At 32.1% G+C, this 21,903-nt stretch overlaps 1 long non-coding RNA gene across 1 annotated transcript in view; it reads left to right on the forward strand.

Moving 5' to 3' along the window:
* Nucleotides 1-21,903, forward strand: part of LOC111630689 — a 79,720-nt gene that overhangs the window by 23,284 nt on the left and 34,533 nt on the right. The window lies entirely within an intron of this gene.

Genomic DNA, 21,903 nt, shown 5'->3' on the forward strand with positions numbered 1-21,903 from the left:
ATTGATTGTTTATTAAATGGTCAGTTTCTTTAAGAAATTGATTGTTTATTAAATGGTCAGTTTCTTTACGAAATTGATTGTTTATTAAATGGTCAGTTTCTTTAAGAAATTGATTGTTTATTAAATGGTCAGTTTCTATACGAAATTGATTGTTTATTAAATGGTCAGTTTCTTTAAGAAATTGATTGTTTATTAAATGGTCAGTTTCTATACGAAATTAATTGTTTATTAAATGGTCAGTTTCTTTACGAAATTAATTGTTTATTAAATGGTTAGTTTCTATACGAAAGTAATTCTTTTTATTAAAAAGACATTTATAAAAATGCTTTTTATTATGTCATTTTTATTGGCTTTCTAGCGCATTTACTTGAAAAATTTCTGTTCCTTAAAAAAAAGAAAAAAATGCTTAAGATTTAGCAGAGTAAAACTTAATTAAGACTAATCTAACGTTAAAAAAATAATTAAATTTTATTAAATTTCTAAAAAACGTGTGTATTTTTAGATATTAAACTATGCACATAAATCAAAAGTTAAATTTAAAATTACCTCCTGTAAAGAATTAATATTTATGTATGATCAATCAGCTTCATAAGTTACACTTCAAAAAAAAAAAAAAATTTAATTTGAGTGAATTTAAGTTTTTATTTTAAAATATTCCAATTAGAAAATTTGTTTTCCTTTAATGTTATTATATAAATAGTATATTTTACACGTAAAATCTTCATTAAGCAGATTAAAACGCGCCGGTTTAGTATACTTTAAGCGATTACACTTCACATTTACATTAAAATTATATTAATTTACATACAGCTTAATAACTTCATATAAAAATCTTGGAAATTTTTACATAACTTTTTTTAATAAGCGGCTCGTATTTAATCACATTACTTTATTTTTTAAAAAAAAGGGATATATAAAAAAAAATTCTTAAAAAATTGACTTTTAGCGAATCCTCTAGCGAACTTAGCGCTATTTAAATGTGTTTAAACGTAGACCACACTCGTTCTTAACTAATTATGCTAACGATCATGCTACCGCAGCAACAAATAGAGTGGAACGTAATCTATAACGAGATAACTACCTCCAATTTAAACACCACTCGGAATATCAGTAATGATTTTCTGATATAATCAGCAAGGCTATGCACCCCATTTTAAAATCTGGCAATTACCCGATTATTAAACTCATCTTTTCGATTTAGTCAGGTAGTAATAATCTTTCAATTAGTCAAGCAATCGATGGGATAAAACCACAAGCCAAAACTTTCCAACCATTATTACGCTTTTCTTAATTGTTTCTTCACACTACTCTCGCCCCTTTTTTTTCCTGTTCTTTCCTCTTTCTTCTTACTCCCTTTGCTTCTCTACCCTGTTGTGGAGCAAGGGAGGAAGGAGAAAAGATCTTAGAATGATCGTTAGAAATCTCGATTCGGCTAGTTAACTCTAACAGCTGCTGCACGATCGTTAAGTCTAATGTCACATAAGCCATATAAAGTTTTTCCGGCTAACTCCATTAAAAATCAATTGTAAAACTTGTTGTTGATTGGACCCGCTTTAAATCGGTTCTAAAGAATTTAATATATCTACAATCGGGATCTGCATAAGGATGACTTTTTTTGTTAGACCACCTCCCGACTTTCGACGCTTAGAGGGATGTCATAGTTTGTTTATGTTGTGACGTGTTCTATCCCTATTGTTGCCCAAGTTCTATGCAAATGGTAAATGTGGTGGCATCTAAAACACTTTTTCTATAGCCACAGAATGTTACCAATTCAACTTTTATGACCCATCCCCGAATTTACTGCTTTGTCCCCAAGTAGAATGCCCTGGAGCCAAAGATAATTGCGTCATCATAAGTCACAGATAACTCGGGATGGAAGATAAGTTTTTTTTTTTTTTTTTTCTTCTACTTCCCCTCTCACTCTCACTCTCGTTCGAAATTCACCTGCCAAGTTTGAAGAGTGAGAGAAATTTTTATTTCGAGTCGTTAAGTTTGACGGATTTTCACATTGGTCACCCAATGGAGATTCTTTAGGAATTCGGGAAGATAGAAACGTGAAAGAGTGTTTCGGACTTTTTTGGGAAGTCCAGTCGAATTAGAGAGGTGGAGTCTTTTATCTTCCACCCCGTGCCTTAGGTACAACCTGCAGCGTTACTGTTAATGCCCCCCATTTATATAGAATTGACCGGTGGAAAACGGTTCGACTTGAACTGCTGGTTTCTCTACCAGTTGCCAAGAGAAATGGGTTTGTATTTCTCGATAGGGGAGTTCCTTTCTTTGCTTTCGAAGCGTTTAGCTACTATCCACTAGCAATTTATGTGTCGGGTGTTGAATTTTTAACACAAAACTTCCCAGTGGGCTGGCATGTAGATCAGGCAACGTAAAGTAAGAGGACATTTATAAATATCAAATTATGATGAGGAATTCAGGTTAAAATATTAATTTTGTAGTTTTATAGCAAGAATTTAGAGATGGCTTCCTTGTTCTTTCCTTTGAGTTATGCTGATAGAAATAGGGCCGGATTTATAAGCTAAAGTAAACACGGTCTCATTCTTCACGGATAAGGAGGGCCTTACGTTTTTTTTTAAATTTAAATATATCACTGTATGATAGAGATAGAAGGCCTTTTATATGCTACAGTTTAATGCCTTAACTAGGCCCCGATTTGAGGTAAAGCATTTTTATTTACTAAGATATAAATGAATTTATTGAGCAGTATACAACTATTTTTAATGAATAATTAGGTATTTAGTCATTAATTTAATTATATATATACATAAATATCAAAATTCAAGTTTATTTTCTTAAAAAATGCTAGAAATGCCATCAAAATTTGTGTAATTCCGTATAAAAGTAAGTATTTTCGAACTCCACCCCCCAGGCCACACACACATACGAATCTACAAAACATAGCAAAGCTTAATTAATAGAAGAAAGATGGAAAAATCTTTCTAAAGAACCTAAATTCTTAATTGGCAACGAAATACATCAATTAAGAAGAAAGCACACTACTCCTCTACAGGAAAAAAAATTAATAATAATAATTTCAGTTTCTTCAAATCGAATTTACATTAAGTAAAAAAGAAAAAAATGAAAACCATTTATCATGCTGACACCAAAATTTAATTTCGTATCGCCCCAAAAATATTATTATTTTTTTTTTTTTTGAAAAAAAGAAGTCCAGGAAGGGGAGGAGAAATAATAATTCTCTTTTTTTTATCCCCCTTTTCTTCCTCCTCTCCTACCGAACCTTAAATCCGTTTATACCCATCACGTTTTCAATCATCCAACGAATCATCAACAGCGAATTACGTAATTGTACGTGTTGTATACGATGTAGTAAAGTACGTGGCTTTACTACCAGATTGAAACGATCAGTTTACCGTAAAAGTTTCATAAGAAAGTCAAAAAACTTATGAGAAATAAAGCTATTTGCGGGGAAGCAGAGATATTGGATATTTGCTTTTACAATTTTTATATATTTTCTTTTTTTTTTTACATCTCTCTCCTCCCCTATACCTCTCTGGAAAATCCCGTTCTGGGAAGAGTAAAATCTGAAGAAGAAGAAGGAAAAAAAATGTGATGTATTCTAGCGAATGTAGAAAAGAAGAAAAAATGGATATAGGGATGTTATTGCGCACGTGACGTCGTTATCCTAGTGTAGGAAAAAAAGAAAACTGAAGGATCTGAAACGTCAACGTTCTGTATGTTTAAAAGGGGGATGCGTGTATGAGCGATTAGTCCCTTTCTTCAACTTTGTAATTATACTTATGCCTTTTTTTATTCTCTTGTTTAATTAACTCGACATTCTGAAAAGAGAAAAGTAAAGAAAAAAAAAGAGGAGGTAAAGGATTCTTCCAGGTGACGTAATGAAAGATGAATAAAGTCGCCAATCAAGGAGTGAAGCCGAGCGGAATGTTGTGCAATTATTATTTTAAAAACTTCAACACACTTGATAGAAAAGTAAAAGTGGTGCCTTCCTCTCTTCTTCTTCTCTCTCTCTCTCTCTTTCTCTCTATGCACATTGAAACAGAAGAGTGGGATATATAATATATATAAAAAAGTAAAAAAAAATAGAAAAAGGAGGGATAATTATAATTCCTTCGTTGCTATTTAAGTCGAAAATTGTAGGGTGTGAAACACGCTTTCATACAAAGTAAGAAGTTGTAAAGAATTTTCTGAATTGTTAGAATGGTGAAAAACCTTAAATTGGATCTACTTATGAGGATATAATTTAGTTTTGTGCTATTTTTAAAATTGCGCGAGGTATTTTACTAAGAATTTTTATCATTTTTCCAATTTTTAATGCCTGGTGTAAACGGTAATATGAATTTTTATTCGTGTAAAAATATTTTATTGGTGATGCTGATGATTATTATCATTGTTTTTGTTATTATTATTATTACTGAGATTTGTAATTTTTTCCTCCTCCTCCTCCTCCTTCTCCTCCTCCTCGTCCTCCTTCTTCTCTCTAAATTCATTAACACTTCGAGAAATTTTTTAAGTGACAGTTTTTGATAAATTTCATACACTTAAAATTATTTCTTTAACGTTTTTTTGAATTCGTAGATTTTAATTTGGAACAATTAGAATTCTTGAAATATTTTTACTACTTTAAAATCTATTTTTAATCTTATTTTAAATGTATATATTATTATTTTAATTGTAAATCAATTGTATTAAGTATAGTTTTTCACGTAACACCTTATTTCGATTGTTATAAAACACTTTTAGAACCCCGAAATAAGCTTTTAAAACGTACAAATTTTATTATTTCGTGATTTATTTACTTATTTTTTTTTAAATTTAAAACAAATAAAATGAAATTTCTGCTCTTTCCAATGATGAAACTTATTTTTTTAATAATTGTTACGAAATTACATTAATTTATTTTTAATGTCTTCATTTAGTAACGAAATTGAATTTTTTTTTAATGAAAAAAAAATCTGTCTGTTTCAAGATGAAATCGATTTATTTTATAACAATGTCTCTTTAATAATGAAACTGATTCGTTAGTCTGTTGGTCTGAATGTCTGTTTCAAAATGCAACTGATTTATTTTTTTACTATTTTCGAAACGAAATTGATTATTTGGCAAATATCTGTTTCGAAATGAAACTGAGTAATTACGTAATAATTAAAAAATGAAACTGAATAATTACGTAATAATCAAAAAATGAAACTGAATAATTACGTAATAATCAAAAAATGAAACTGAGTAATTACGTAATAATCAAAAAATAAAACTGAGTAATTACGTAATAATCAAAAAATAAAACCGACTAATTACATAATAATTAAAAATGAAACTGAGTGATTACGTAATAATCAAAAAATGAAACTGAATAATTACGTAATAATCAAAAAATGCAACTAAATAATTACGTAATAATCAAAAAACGAAACTGATTCTTTAGTGTGATTATGTGTTTCAAATACAATTGATTAATTTTTAACAATGAAATTAGTTATTTAGCTAAAAATGATTGTTCGAAATTGACTAATTTTGTAACAAACAATAATAAAAATGCATATTACAACAATAGACACGTGTTATAACAATGCTTTTTTTTTATCCTGATAATGAAATCGATTGTTTTATAAAATTGTCTGTTTCATAATATAATCAATTTCCGAGTATTTTAACAATGAAAATGATTATTTAACAAAAAATCTGTTTCAAAATGAAAAAAAAAACAAACAATTGATTAATTTCTGTAAGAATCAAAAATGAAACAGATTAATAAAAACATCTGTTGCAAAATACAGCTAATTAATTGTGTTTCTTCGGTATTTTTTTTCTCTTTTATTTTCAAAAATTAATTGTTTTTTTAAACAATGAAGCTATTATTTATAAATTTTTTTATTGAAAATAATTATAAAAGTGCAACAATTATTTTTATTTATTTATTTGTTTACAAGTGTTATCGATTCTGACGTCCGACAACTTAATGATTTAGGGTGTTTTAAACTGTTATGACGTGTAAAATTAATATGCGATTTCGTATTGATCTGTAAACGATATTTTGAATGTTTTCGTTGGATAGGGTGAAGATAATTTTAAACGCGTGAGAATCCTACAAAATGCCCTATGATAAAACCAAGATATGTTATTACAAAGCCTTAATTTAGTCGACATTCGTTCACATTAGGTAAAAATGACAGATGTTGCGAATAATATCAAAATATAGCTTGTGTATCGAGTACAAATGATCCCTATCAACATTAGAACATTCGTCACACCTAATCTATTTTTGATGCACTATTTAATGCACTTAACATAAGCAAATTTACAGTAAGTAGCGAAGCGATGAAGTGCACAACAAATGGAGTTCTTTTCGGTGGGAAAACCTCCCTCTTTGCATTGTCGTACGATACAAAAACGCCCCTTTAACCTAGGGAAGTAGAAACATAGAAGGGACGATTTCATGCCCAATATGCTATGCTCTTCCTATTGGCAGCTGCAGCCAGGATTCACAATAGGATGAGCAAACAATCCCGCACTTCACACCTCCCCTTTAACCAGAACAAAACGACAATGGACACATACGAATTTTCATCAAACAGGGGGGCCAGTTGGTTCATTTCCCACACTCCATCTTTCAAGATAAACCTTTTTGGTAAATGATCGACACCCAATTTAATGCCTTCCCCCATCTTCTGGCTCCTCTTTTAAGCTATGCCATCGGTACGCATGCGCGCCGGGGTGTGGATAATCGGAAGCGTGAAAGAAGATTTCGACAGAGGGATCTATCCTGTATCCCACCTCCATTAATCATTCCCACGTCTTCCTGAAGGGGATTAGGGGGTGTTCGGTCGTGTAAGGGAGGTCCAGATCTGGTTGGAAGGTGGAAACAACCCTGCGATAATTACAACACTCCAACCAAACACGGCAGAAGGGGCAATTTGTCAATGTAAGAGTCACACAATCTGCACGTCCCAATTTCTCTTACCTATCGAAGATTAGTGATGCGCTTCATAAAACTTGTGTTTTACAACGAAAATATTCTCTCGCGCCTCCCCCATTTTAAAATTTTGAATACATTTTAAACCCCAGATGGCGCTAAATTTGCTCGACTGCGATGGTCCTTTTCCAGTTTAAACCGGCCATCGCGCTAGAAAGCCACCTTTACAGGGGTAAGAAGTAATTAACAGCAGTTACGTCGTTAAAGCCGTTCTGTAGGGGCGTGTACCTATTAAACGAATATTCTAATCGATAAATCAATGTCTGTAGGGGTTTTTACTCCACTCTGCTCCTGTTCTTTTTGCTTTCTTTTTCTTTTTTCTTTGGTAGTTTGCCAAAAATTTTCCTACTAAAAACACCCCCGTTTAAGATGTTATTAAGATTAATAATCCCTTTGGATAGACAGGGCTAAAGCATTGAATTCTATGGGCATATAAATCATTAAAATGCTAATTTGATAATCTGATGCTAGTTAATGTGAATTTCTGTTTATATGAATATAATTTCGGTTTATGGTAACTTGTATCCCTTTAATGATGTTAAAGTCTTGATAATTGGACGATTTCAAACTCATTCGAAATTTCCAATTTGTAATCTTCTCAAGGCTTATATCGTTTATAGAATATTAAATTCGGGTCTAATTAAGTCTCACTTTGATCTAGACATGTTTATAGATATTGCTCCCCTCCTTAGTGATTAATGGTAGTTTATATGAATTTTCTGGATGTTATAGAGTAAATATCTTTAGTAAAGACAATAGAATTATTAGTTTTAAACCATTAATACCACTAAAATCTAAGTAGTTCCTTGAGAAATTTAGCAAAATCCAGAGGTTTCTCCTCTAGTAGCATTATTATTATTATCAGAGGTTTCCCCCCTCTGATAGCATTCTCTGAATATATTACTATAATTATATTAGAAATTTTTCTCTTCTCCGTATTTATATACTTTTTAGTAAATGTCAGAGGTTTCTCCTCTGATATTTGTTATTTTTTAACAATTCGTACGTGTTATTAAAAATTACATGCTAAGTTTTTCCTTTATATAGTTAACTTTTTTTCCTTTCATTTAGAGGTTTTTTCCTTTGCTAATATTTGCTAAATGTCACTAAAACAAAAATTAAGAAGGGGGGAAAACCTCTGTTAGTTTCTATTACCAGAATTTATTCCACTAATTATATTATAGCAATTATCGAAGGTTTTACCTCTGATAAATTGGTAAATTTATCAGAGGTAAAACAACTCATAAATTTAGCAATTTATCAGAGCGAAAACCTCATAAATTATAATTTATTTTTCAAGAAATCGTTCAAGTTTTGTTTATTATTCAGTTCCTAATTACCAAATTTCTTGGAAAATTACTACTTAATTTTCTTTTTAATTTTTATCATTTATACATTTTTAATTTAGTACATTTTAGAGGTTTTCCTACTAAAATGTTTATAAGGGATAAGGGATAACATTTATTTAATTGAAAAATTTTAATGATAATAAGATTTGGTAGTTTTTATTCTTATGTGACACGAATAACAGAGGTTTTTCCCTCCACTAAAAAAGCTTCTAGTAATAAACGTAATTTATTTTAGTGGCTTTCTCACTAGCAACACTAGTAATTTCGTAGATGTTTAGTAGCCCTCCTATCTATATTTAACCTCTTATAACTAGATTATTTATCTGAAAACCTTAGTAATAGAAGAAGATTTTAGGTGCGTTATATATCAGAGGGATTTATCAGGGAAAAACCCCTGTTTCCGTCATCACAGAGGTTGCAAAAGCGTAACTTTTAAAACAATTTAAAGGCCCTCACTTTTGCTAAAAACTCCTCTGAAGGCTTCATCCACCAATCATAAGAAATAAATGCTCAACTCTCTTCTAATTCCCGGGTCAAGAACTAGTAAATCATTAGCAGAATGGGCGGAGGGAGCGAAGTTTTACGTCATCGGCAATAGTTAAAATTGCATAAAAAGGTAATTTTTCGCACCAACAGGTAATAACCAGACATACATCTAAAACTAACAACTGCTAATGACCGTGTTACCGTATGTAAATCACTCAAGAAAGCCCACACGCACCTGAAGGAGACAAGATAATGCCTATAAATCCAACTCATAAATTTCTGCCAAGTTCCGAAAGGCAGAGAACCAATTTCAGATGGTCCGTTAGTCTCGCTAGCGGAAGAGAAAAAGAAAACCCGAGAGAAAGAAGAAGAAGAAGAAGGGAGGAAAAAAAGGAAACAATATAAAAATATATAGAAAAAACAGCAGGAAGGAAGTTTAGTAGCAAAGTTAAAAAGAAGTTAAAGTACGAGAAATAACTGTTGAAGGGGGGTTTAAAACAAAGAGTTGATGGAATAGGCCATTAACTGGTTGGAAGCGGGATTAGGTGTGATATCGCCTGTATAACACGTGACGATAGAGTAGAGTGACGTTCTTTCCCTCCCCCTTTCGGAGTTGGGGGGTGCCAACTTATTCCTACTCTGGATGATTGGCTTTACGGATGCCTGAATAGAAATCGGAAGGGAAAACACAGATGAGTTTCAATTCCCTTGCCATTTCAACTTCTCGCATTAAGGAAAAGGAAACATCTAAATTTCTAGTTAAGCGTAACTTGGCAATTACATGCGCAGAAGCTTTACTTGGCGTACTCTGACACTGAAAGATGGAGCCGGTTCCGCTCTGTAGACCGCACCATCTTAGCAATGTACGCCTTGGGGGTTTTCATTTCCTGGTTCGCATCCCTAGTGGTTCCTTGCTGTCTGTACTTTGCTAGTTTATCTGAACACCATCGGCTACCTTGCTGTACCTCTACTCTTCTTGATACCGCTATCCGTCAAGTGTCATCCCCATGAGCTGCGTGAAAGTCTGCAGGAAATGACACACGTGATCTGCTTCCTGGGCACGTCCTGACTGGCTACACTAGAGAACACAGTTTCAGATACTTTTAATCTCTTTGGAATTCTTTCTCCTACCCGTACTGCACCACTATATTCCCTTGGGTGGATTTATAGGATGTTGTCGCATTCTGGCAGAGATTTGCAGTTAATGCTCTGTCTCAAAATGCTTTAAGTTCGTTCGTTGGTCTGACCTCATATCGACTGATTTATCTAGTAAAGTATAGATACATGTACTCTGTATACATCTCTGGCATCCTTTACCGAGTAGTCTCTTGATGAATTTACTTTTATAAATTATTCTATATAAGAAGAAGAAGAATGTATATCAATTTCTCTTTTCGAATTGTTTCTTTTTGAATATTTCATGAAATTTTCTCAAATAAAGTTTATTTTTAAACTGTAATATTTCTGAAGTTTTCTAGGTTTCCTTAAATTATTTATGGGGGTATTTTCTCTCTCCCCTTTTTCTTCTAGTGAAGGAGGTGATACTTGACTCTCCTTAAAGGGTCTCTGCGGTTTAATATAAAGTCCAAACTCAGTTTTATATTTATTTATAGACAAAAATTGCTTGCCAAGTCTCATATTTAAGTCTTAAATACGTAAAAGTTCACTTTTTAGGCCATCATCTCGAGCTTTCTTATTGCTTAACCTCTCCTTTGTATACTTGATGGACAGTACCTGAATCTTAACTCATACCTCTTTATAAACTCGATATATCTGAACGTAAAAAAAATAGAATTTAGCTTAAAAATATTAAGATAAAAATCGAGTCCTCTTATATATATTTAATGCCCTAAAGATATAAATTTCAATAAATATAATTAGAAAATTGGAAAAAGTATTGCTTTCTGTTGATTCTAAACAGGAGCTTCTTTTAAATCCTTATTTAAAAATTTAAAATTTTAACTTGTTACCTAGAAATTGAGAGGATTCGGATCGACAAATGGCCTTACTAATTATAAAAATTTTGCTAAAATGATTACTAGTAATGTTTACGAGTTTATGAACTTTTTAATTGACAGTTACCGATTTGTAGGGTTTAATTGACATTAATAAATCATAATTAACACAATTAAACACGTTTTACGATAAGTTAAGCTATAAAATCTAGAATTTTCGCTTTAATTTTGCAAATTTTTAGAGTTTTATCAAGATTCAGGACACTTATAATCTAAATTCTAGAGTTTTAACACTAGAATGTAGTGTTATAAGTCTGAATTTCTTAAATTCTAGATAATTACTGGACAGATAGTTCAAGTTCTTGCATTACTAGAACTTTAATTAATGCTATTATAGTTAATAATTATAGAATTTTCAAGTATTCGACGAGTTTCGAAGCATTTATAGTGAGGTTTGGATTTACACGTTTATTAACGGTGTGATCAAGTTTAAGTTCGTAAATCTTAAAATTCTTTAGTGTTATAAACTATATGATTAATTTTTTAAGTAAGAATCAAGATAAATTTATAGTTTTCTTAATTAAAAATCTAAAAAATAAGGAAAAAATCGATAGGGAAGTGATGCAGTTGGTATAATATTACATTTGTCTGTCTGTCTCTCTCTTTTTTTTCCTCTGTGCGTGCGTGTGTCTGTGCTGAAGAAAGCGGGAGGTAAAGCAATAAAGATTTAATCCGTTAAGTAAAAAGCCTTGTAAGTTCGAAACAAACCACCGACCGAGAGGGCCTCCTACAGAGAAAACGTTCTTAAACATCGTATCGTCCCCCCTCTTTCTAAACGTTTACAATTTGAAAAAATAAGAAAAACATTTAAATGACTTTAAAACTAAATCGGGAATTTAACCGGAATTAACTCATCTTTATTCATTAAAAACGAAATATATCCTGTCAAGGCCTTGGACTCAGCAAGGGCCCTTATTTTTCTACAGGGTGATAGGAAGACGCCATCTTTAATTAGTTTATCTAACCGTCCTCCATTGATCCCATTGCTTATTGTTGTGTTGTGGAAAAGTCTTAATTTTACATTCGGTAAATTTTTAATTAAGGGAGAGGTTTTGAAAACAATAGTCGATTTCTTAAGATATAAATCATTTTCTAGTTATTCTAGATTCAATTATAGATTATTCTATACATTTTAATGCTTTTTAGGTACTTTTAATTAAATTATAACGTGTTTTATGCATTCTTAATTCGGTTCTAGTGTTTTTTTATATATTCCTGACTCAATACTATTCCTTATTAAGGCTTTCTTGACCCTATTCTAGTTCTTTTCTACATTGTTGATCTTATTCTAGTCATTATTAAAGCATCTTGGCTCTTTTTTAGTCCATAATTAGTCCTTTTCTAGACTATTTTTACAGCATTTAGAATTAATTGTGTCATTTCTTAATGTTCTTTGAAGATTCTTATTCCTCCTTTAGTCTTTTCAGATAACATTAATTTTAGTTTAGCACCTCTAAGTATCATATTATACAATTCCTAGTCTCTTATGTTATCTTTGAAGGATTTAAAGGTGTATTTTTTATTTATTTTTGATATTTTCACCCAATTTCTAGCTTAGCAAATCATTAACATCTCTCTTACACTCTTAATGTTATTCTCTAAACACCTCTAAATTTTACATCTCCCCTGAAAACCTCTGAATTACACTCTCTAAGATCTTAAAAATCTTCATTTCCAGTACATAATTCTCAAACCTAACCCATTAAAAAACCTCTAAATTTCCCTAAAAATCTCCAAACCTAATCCCTAAAAAACACCTGTAAATTTCGAATTTTCCCTGGAAACCTCCAAACTTAAACCCCCCTCTAAAAACATCTTTGAATTTCACATTTTATCTAAAAAACCTCCAAATTTAACCCTCTAAAAAGCTGGAATTTGACATTTTCTTCGCCGATCCTACCAAATTTTAACCCGAACACGCGAAATTTCCCTTAACATTCTCTCTTCTCTGAATACCAAGATCGGTCTGTTGATGATTTTCACGAAATTTAACAAAGTTCTTTCCACAAAATAAAATATTAAAAGTGTTTTAAAACCGAAAAAAAAGAGAGTAAATGACTTAATAACCTCTTCAGGTAAAGTCGTGCCACCTGGTGCCGAACAACAACACAAAAAAAAACCTCCATTTAGTGGGACGACGTGATTGCTAGTGGGGACATTAAAGTAAAACGTTAAGTGCTCAATCCATCCATGAAGCTTAATGAGTCCTAGTGTAAAGTATGTGAAGTGTAAAAACAGTTTTCATGTTGACAGCTTTTAGCTCTTCCAATGAGTGTTTCGTTCTAATTATCCTAGGGATAGGATTATTTTTTCCTTTCCTTTTCGTTCTCTCTCTTCCATCTCTTCCTCTTCTTCATCCCGGATGAAGGAGGGATGGAGTTTGGAGAAAATCATATTATCTACCAATTAAGGCTTGGGTGAAAGATTGGTATGGGGGTGTTGACCGTGTTCTGATGCTGGTGTTGTTCTGTAAGGATGCGACAGGTAACAAAATACCCGAATTATTGCGCAGGCTCAGGCGTTCCGGCTGTCGAGTGTAAAATATGGGTAGGGTCTCTGTTGTATCATCTTTCTTCGCGAGATAAATAGAGGAAGAGATGTCTGTTTGTCATTGATAGTAGGTATTCATTTGTGACTCATGAACTGCTCTGTCTGGATGTCACGTGAGTTTATTTTGGAACCATATAATTTGGCTTCTTACCTCACTAGAGCAGGGAGTGCTTACGAAGCAATAAAACAACCCTCCTCCTCCTCCCTCTTCTCTCTCTCTTTCTCTCTCCATCCCTCCTCCTCCTCCTCCTCCTCTTCTTCCTCCCCTATTGAATTTAAACAACAATTCGTAAATACCTTCCTAAACGGGTTTACATTATCAAAAAAATACTTTCGTGTTGGGTGTTTTTAAGTAATTTAATCCTCCCCTTTAGCTCCCCGTTTTGCTGATGATGTGAAATTTAGGTTATTTTAAGCACCGCTGACCCCTTGATTTATATGGCTTTTTTACTTCACTAGTTTGCTATTGGTAGAGGGGGGATGTTTTTGAATAATTTTAGTTGGATAACAGGTGCGGTGCTTCATTTACCTCTGTAATTAGTGGTTTTTTTCCGGTAGGATTTTTCGCTTCAAATCTTTACCGGCTTTACTGTATTCTGGTGCTGATTTAGGGGTTTTTTTTAGACTATTAAAGAAATGCTTATATCCTTATTTAGTCATTTACGTGGAGATCAACTAGAGGTTACCCTCTCAAACTGGCGATTGTTCCCCTTTAAAAATTTAAGTTAGAGAATTTTTCGTCTACAGATCGTTAAGTAGAGGTTTCCCTCTAAACTACAGGTGTTTCCTCTGTAGGATTTCTTAATATAAATCTGAATTCGAAGCGTTTTTTGGGAGGGATTTAAATTTACCACTAGACACAGTTAAAGCAGAGTAAGTATTACCTCGAAAAATTATGGAATTTTCCCCTAAAACTAGTGGTATTATCTCCGAATCCGTTTACCATTTTAAAGCTTTTCTACAAGAGTTTAAATTTCTGTAAATTGGTAGAGTTAGAACGGGGTTTTTCCCCCCGTTCTAACTTTACCAATTTACTAACTCAGTAAGCTCCTTAGTTAAATCGTTAGGGGGAGAGGTAAATGTTTCGAATTCGGGACAAGAGGGAATGCAGTTTTAGTAGAGGAAAGTGGAAAAGATATTTCGTTGGCTGGAGTGAGACAGAGAAAGAAAAGAGGGAAACTTACAAAGCAGCAATCTCTCTTAGTGACATACGTTAGTGGAAAAAAAAGGAAGGCAAAGTCCATATATTCTGAAGGGTGTATGTTGTGTGCGAGAAAAGAATGCCATCGACATTCAGCAGACATTCTGTAAAGTCTGCCTTAGGTTTCGATAGCAGTAATTTGTTGTCCTGTCGACCGATTGCTGAGCTTTTCCTTTGTTGCTGACTTAGAGAACTCCTCCGTCACTTGCCAACCTCTTCTCAATTCTTTGCCATTTTTAGAATACACAAACCTCCACCATATTGAATTTTTCCCCCCAGTCCTGCAAGGATTTTTCATTTAGAAATAGAACCCTCTCCCTTCCTTTTTTTGACTCTTCTTTCTGTTCTTCCAATTTATAAATTGGATGTCCACTTGATTAAGTGGTTTCTTAAGTTATTGTATGGGATAAATCAGTGGGATATTCGGTTGGAAATCTACTAGGAGCGGGGGATTTTGGTGGATATTTTTTTTAGAGGGAAATGTCAATGTTGCGTGATGTTTAGATATAAAAGTCTTGCTTGAGAACATTTACTTTAATTAATTTAAGCAATTAGCGAATGAAATCGGTAAGCATTTTTGTTGATTTTTAGAGGTTTTTTTAGGGGGGCTGATCTATATCCAAATTTGCCTGATTTTTTTTTAGTTTGTTGTCTGATTTTACTTGATTTTTTTCAGTATTTTTTCTGGTTTTATATGATTTATTTTTTGTTATATATGAATTTTTTTACTTATTTCTTTGATTTTACTTCGTGTTTTAGTAATTTTTACATGATTATTTTACTATTTTGTCTGGTGTTACCTGATTTTTAGTGTTTTACTTGATTTTATTTTCACTGTTTTTTATGATTTATATTCAGTTTAACCGGATATTTCTAGTGTTTTTTGCACAATTTTCATGTCATTTTTCGATTTTTTTTATTAGATTTTCGCCCTATTTATCTTGATTTCAGCCTTTAACCTGATTATAACCCAATTTTTCTTGATTTTACTTAATTTTTCCTAAATTTTCTCTTTTGATCAATTCTATTTTACTGTTTGCCTACAAAAATTAATTAAGATTTCTATGATTTTTAATTTAAATTCTATAAAATTTCTTGTAAATTTGAACAAATTTAGCTGGAGATATTTTTAATTTCGAAAATTTAATCAAATTAAAGCCTGTTTAGTGTGAATTTTCTAGTATTAAACCATTAAAACATCTAAAAAATAAAAAAAAATTCACTTTTTCTCACGAAAAATTGCATTTTGTTCCACTAATTTAACACAGAGTATCAATGTTTAGACATATAATCCTTCTACTTAGTTCTGTTTACATGATTAAATTAAGAGTTTCTTAGATTTCTTAGATTAATTATGAAGGAAACTAATTAAAATCAGCTTTAATTAATTAAATAATTAGGCCATTATCGAGTGAAATAGATAAACTTGTAAGGCACATTCCTTCCTAGAGATTTGCAAGATGGTTCCTAATTAAATTAGTGAATTTATTTGGCTCACTAATAATAATTTTCTGGAATATTTTAGCAATGTGCAACCTATCAATTCTCTAAGAAAACCGTAAAATTTTGCCAAATTATCCACTTAAAATGCTAAATTTAAGGAATTTTGAAAGTTAGTTAATTATTATTTTTTAAAAATATTTTTGGGGCAATTTACATACAAAATTGCCTCTTAAAATGCCCCAAAAATCTAAGAAATTCTAAAAAATATGATCAGTTAAAGTGTAAAGGTGTAAATTGTAGGTTAAATTAGAGTTATTTAGAGGTTTTGGTGCTGTTCTTATATAATAAACGTGTAGAGTTAAGTTTTTGTTATTGGAAATGGATTTTTGCGGGGTTTTTAATGTTTTATTATACAAAAATCTATACGAAATGTCTCTTAATTAATGAAATTTTTCAATTAAAAGTAAGTTTACATTCACTACTTTAGGATATCGAATGGAAAAACTGTTCGAATTTGTAAGAAATTTAATAGAATTCAATTAAAAAGTCTTAATATCGTTAATTAGTTTTAGTAGAAAGATTACTAAATGTTTCGTTGAGTCTTTATAGAGCTTATTAAGTTACAAATTAAAGGAAAAATCAGAAGAAATCAAGAAAAATCATTTAAAAAATCGAGAAAACTTGGATAAAAATCAGGTAAGAAACTCCCAAAATCAGGAAAATGCGAGAAAATTAAGGAAAATTTTTAAAAATGTAGGAAAAAAATTAAAAATATCGAGAAAACTTGTATTAAAATCTATCAAAAATACTAAAAAATCAAGAAAACTTGGGTAAAAATCAGGCAAAATTAAGCCCAAATCATAAGAAAACTTGGGTAAAAATCAGGTAAAATTAAAAAAAAACTTAGGTAAACACTAGGCAAAATTAAGCCCAAATTATAAGAAAACTTGGGTAAAAATCAGGCAAAATTAAACCCAAATCATAAAAAAACTTTGGTAAAAACCAGGCAAAATTAAGCCCAAATCATAAGAAAACTTGGGTAAAATTCAGGGAAAACACTAAAATATTAAGGGAAATTTGTAAAAATCATGCAAAAATAACAAAAAAATCAGAAAACTTGGGTAAAAATCAGGCAAAATTAAACACAAGACACAAGAAAACAAAAAATAGACACAAATAAGGCAAAAAAAATCAGGGAAAGTTAGATACAAATCAGGGAAAAAACAAAGAAAATTAGATAAAAATCAAACAAAAAATAACGGATAAAAATCAGGCAAAAAAAAAACTTACGACGTGTCATAAATAAACGTCGGTTGATATTAACTACAAATATCGGAAAATTAAACAGATCAAGTTCAGAAAAATCTGTTCAATTAGAGTTTTTGCTTTTATCTAAACTTTAAGCTGATTTTTTTTATATATATATTTTTAATCAGCCATCTGGTTTACTTTAATGCCAAAAAGCCAAGTGATCAAACACAGGACTGGCCAGGCAAGGAAACAAAAAAAAAATGTATAAAAAAAAATTCTCTAGAATTAAAGCGGCGTACAGACACACAGACAGACAAAAATGACTCACGAAGAACCTTTCTGAATCTGTTGGCAGTGGCTGATTATCAATGGGAGTGATCCCCCGCCCCTGAATGGTGGTTTCGTTTCATACGTGTTACCCAATGGGTAAGGATCGACTAAACTTTGGAGAAAATAAAATATTTTTACCTTTGAAGTAAAGATAAATATTTAAATTTGGAGATTAAATAAGTTGATAGAAAAGGGGGGATTCAGATAAAGGTAACAGAATCCACACGTATGACGTCACGTCTTCGTTAATCATTCCCCAAGCGCGTTATATTCTGCTGTGGGGAGGATCCTTGACGGATTTTAACGAATTCTATCGATTTTATTGCTATTTTTTAACATTTATAACGTCTTTAACTTAAAAACCAATGCGTCCATCCATCTGTCTGTCCGTTAACTACGGAAACGTCACGGTTTATCCTAATTATCACCATGTGTTTCCGCGTGATAAATTCCTTCTTGTAAATTATTAACATTTTCCATTTTTCCAATTCGTCCTTTCGGGGCGAATTCTTGAAAAGTAAAATATTTAATCATTAACTTTCCTACTGAATTTTCAATTTTTATGGCTCCTCCCTTCCCCCCTTTTTCTTAAATTTCTCAAACAGACACCAGGCGATTATTTTTCTCTATGGTTCACTCAGATTAATCTTTGTGTTGATGCCTCCCTAAAGTCATTATTATTACTTTACAATTCTAGGTATTTGAATTTTATATGCGTTGTTTTCGTTTTTTTTTTTTGATTTTCTCCTTAATGATTTTCATGCATTTTTCTATATTGTTTAGCCCTTTAAATCTGGCAAATACTTCAAAAAACTCCTCCTCTTATGGAGTTCTCTGTAATATTTGTTTCTATAAAATTGAGGAAATATTGAAAGGATATTAATTAAACTTCTTTAAACTTCTGTTGAAATTTTAGAGGATGTTTTAGAGGAATAACGCCAAACATTAATATTTTCCGGAGGATTTTAATTGTAAAAATTATTCAAAATCCTCTAAAAATAAATAAATAATTTTTTCAATAAATCAATTATTTTTTTACTTCTTTCAAGCTAATTTTTAGTGTCAATATTTACTAATAATCCAACATTTTTGCTTCTTCCTCATTCAAATTTGGAGTAAAAAGCCTTCAAAATTCCCCCAATTTCCTCTTAACTTTTTACAGGATATAATCTTTTTTCTTAAGAAATTCATCCATAACCTCCGAATCCTCTAAAATTTAACGAAATTTAAAAATTTTAAAGAATAAAATCCTTCTAAATATCCCCAAAATTCCCTCTCAAACCTATTTTTTTTAGTATCCCAACAAACAATCATTGTATTTTTTAAGTACAAGTCGATCCCCTATAACACTGTTGATAATTCCGTTTTATATGAATTCCATGTTGTACGAGTCACTTAGATTTTACAAATACGTGAGCCGTTCACAGAACGGCACACGTATTTGTAAAATCTAAGTGACTCGTACAACATAGAATTCATATAAAACGGAATAATCAACAGTGTTATAGGGGGGTCGACTTGTAATATAATTCCATATTATTCCTTCCTTTTAATAGAAATTTGCATGGAAGATCAAAATTTAATTTTCAAAATTACCAAAATTTGACATTCTGGACACGTTTATAGGGTATTGTAATTGAAAAAAAACAAAGGATTTTTGCACGTTTTTACGGTGTAATTAAGCAAAACCATAAGATATTTTCGATCTAATTCAACCTCTGTCCATTACTAGAATGTATTACGAAGAATGTGGAGCATTTATTTTGAATCAGGAGCTCCTTAAAATAGTAAAACTCCTGCAAAAATTCGATGCTGACGTGCCCCTATATATATAATAGATCTCAAACTAAAAATATCAACGATGGCTCATAACCTATTCTGTCCAAAAACGGTTGTCTAATGCCCATACAATAAATAATGGGCCATCAGGGGGGCAGGAAGAGAACAAAACAAAGGGAAAAGAACCTTTCCCCCTCCCCAAAGCAGAGAGGAGGAAAACTTTATTTTCCAAATTCCCAAAGTCGCATTAAAGATTTCTCTTCAAAATACATCACGAATCATATTTATGTCCACCATTTTGTCCGTGGTAGGGGGGTTTACACCCTGTTCGGGGGGTCGAACGAACCGAACAAAAAAATATATATATAGTATTTACCAATAGCTCATCTTAAATGTGGAACAAGTGTAATTCTTCATTTCCTTCTAACTCCCTCTGATGTCATGGGATCGAACTAACTTAATGGGAAAAGATGGCGGAGATGAAACACAAGCATTAGTCTAAGACGAAAGTAAATTGACTGTTTCCATGGTGATGGTGACGGGAAAAGGACGTAGAGGGCCGACGGTTGTGACACTGTGGTTGGAGTGTTATATACACCCCCCTCTCGAAACTAACCGCCACATAAGTCATGTCGAGTGCTGCACATCAACGCGAAGATGGAAGTCCAATGATAGATGGAATAAGACCTCGTTGGTGACGGACCTCATTTCATTCTCTGCATCACTCCTGTAGATGGTTGTTAGGAAAACTACTTAGTTTGGAAAAGTGTAATCCGCTAGATTTCCTTTGGTGACAATGGAAAATGACTAACAATAAGGAGGAAAAAATTGTCTTCGGGACAACCGAAAAAGAAAAAAAAAATTAATAATGGAAGCCAAGTTGTTGAACCACAAATTACTTTCCATAAATCTGTACTTTTTTTTTGCATTATTTGTATTATTCTCTTGCGGGTTCTTCTAACATTAAAATGCCTACTAATCCCACTTCCAACTGGCTCACTTCCCTAACTCTCTATCCTAGATCCTTTCTTAAGTCTTCTATAATCTTTCAAATACTCGGTGTCGATCTTCCTCGACCAACCTCCCAACGATCGATCCCGATTGTTCTTGATATCCCCGTGAACTGACATTGATATCTTTTATGGTTCCCCCACTTATTTTAGTAGGCCTTCAACTACCTCCGATAAAGCGTACCTCCATAAAAATTGGTAGGATTCCTCTGGATCTCTTAAAAACTAACAACTATGATTTGCCACTAAATCGTTTGATCCTCTTCCTGACAATTGTTGCTGAGGTTTGCAGGGGGTTCTAAACCAATTCGACCCTTTGTAATACTTAAAATTACTCCCTATCTTAACTGTATGATTGATTATTTCTTTTTATAGTTTAAACGTCGCTACGTAACTCAATTTCTTAACGATTTACGAAGGATTAGAGGTGTTTTAGTCCTTTGCAGCACTCGTAAGTGCCCATTGCTTTAATTTTCAGGCTGGAATCGCCTTCTAGATTCGTTTCTCGTGAAGGATTCTAGAGGTTCTAGCCCTTTGCAACGTTCAAAGCTACTCTTAGCTCTTATTATAACTTTAATTTTTAGGCACGAAAGAGCTTACAGATTGTATAAAATCATTTAGTTTTCGCATAGAGAAGCCAGAAGTTGCAAAGCATTAAGGCAACTTATAACGCTTTAACGTGCCAATATCCGTCACACCTAGCGATGCAAATCATTCATATAGATGCCCAGAAAATCTTTCAACTTTAATATGTACCAATAAAAGGTATATTTTAGTTTATTTTCGTCCCATTTATCACCTAGTTGAGAAAACATTCCATGCATAAGAGGCAACAATTCTACCTGAAAAAAGTTTCGCTTTGCTGAGCAATCATCGTCGTTATTTTCAATTGAAACTGGTCGAGCGCATGCTCTATAACCTTAACATTTTCCTTTCACTTCAATTACATAAAATAGAAAACCAGATAGCATCGCTTGGAAACTCCTGATGACTTACTTCAGCAGTTTCAATCGCCATTTTATAAAATCGCCTATTTTCAGCACCTTCACACCTCCTCCAAAGCTCTTTACCCCGGAATCATTTCCGCCCCCTAAAGATCGATTTAAGGAAATTAAACGCTCGATTTGAATCCCTAAAGCTACCTTCTACCCCCTACTACACTACTGTGGTGTTAAATGAGACTATTAGGGTGTATTAATTACTATAGAAAGTAACCATTGACAGGTACTAATTTCAACGATAAGCTGTTTGTTTTCAAAGCTCTGTACTGTTTTCTAAACACTTAATTACTTTCATTCACTGGCAAAACCTATTGTTACTATATTAGTAACCTCGATAAGGGGGTGGCTTTTATATACGTTTAAATGAGTAAAATACCCATCGATTGTAGTAATGATAAATGGATATTACCCACTCGAAAATGCCTTTTATTCCTATAATAACATATTCTTACCATCGAAAACTTTCCAAATTATTCTAAAATAAATTACTTTTGCTTGATTGTCGTGTTTTATAGATTTTTATC

The sequence above is a fragment of the Centruroides sculpturatus genome, unplaced genomic scaffold (genome assembly GCF_000671375.1).
Source record: "Centruroides sculpturatus isolate CEXI.00-Female unplaced genomic scaffold, Cexi_2.0 scaffold570, whole genome shotgun sequence".
Classification (NCBI taxonomy): domain Eukaryota; kingdom Metazoa; phylum Arthropoda; class Arachnida; order Scorpiones; family Buthidae; genus Centruroides; species Centruroides sculpturatus.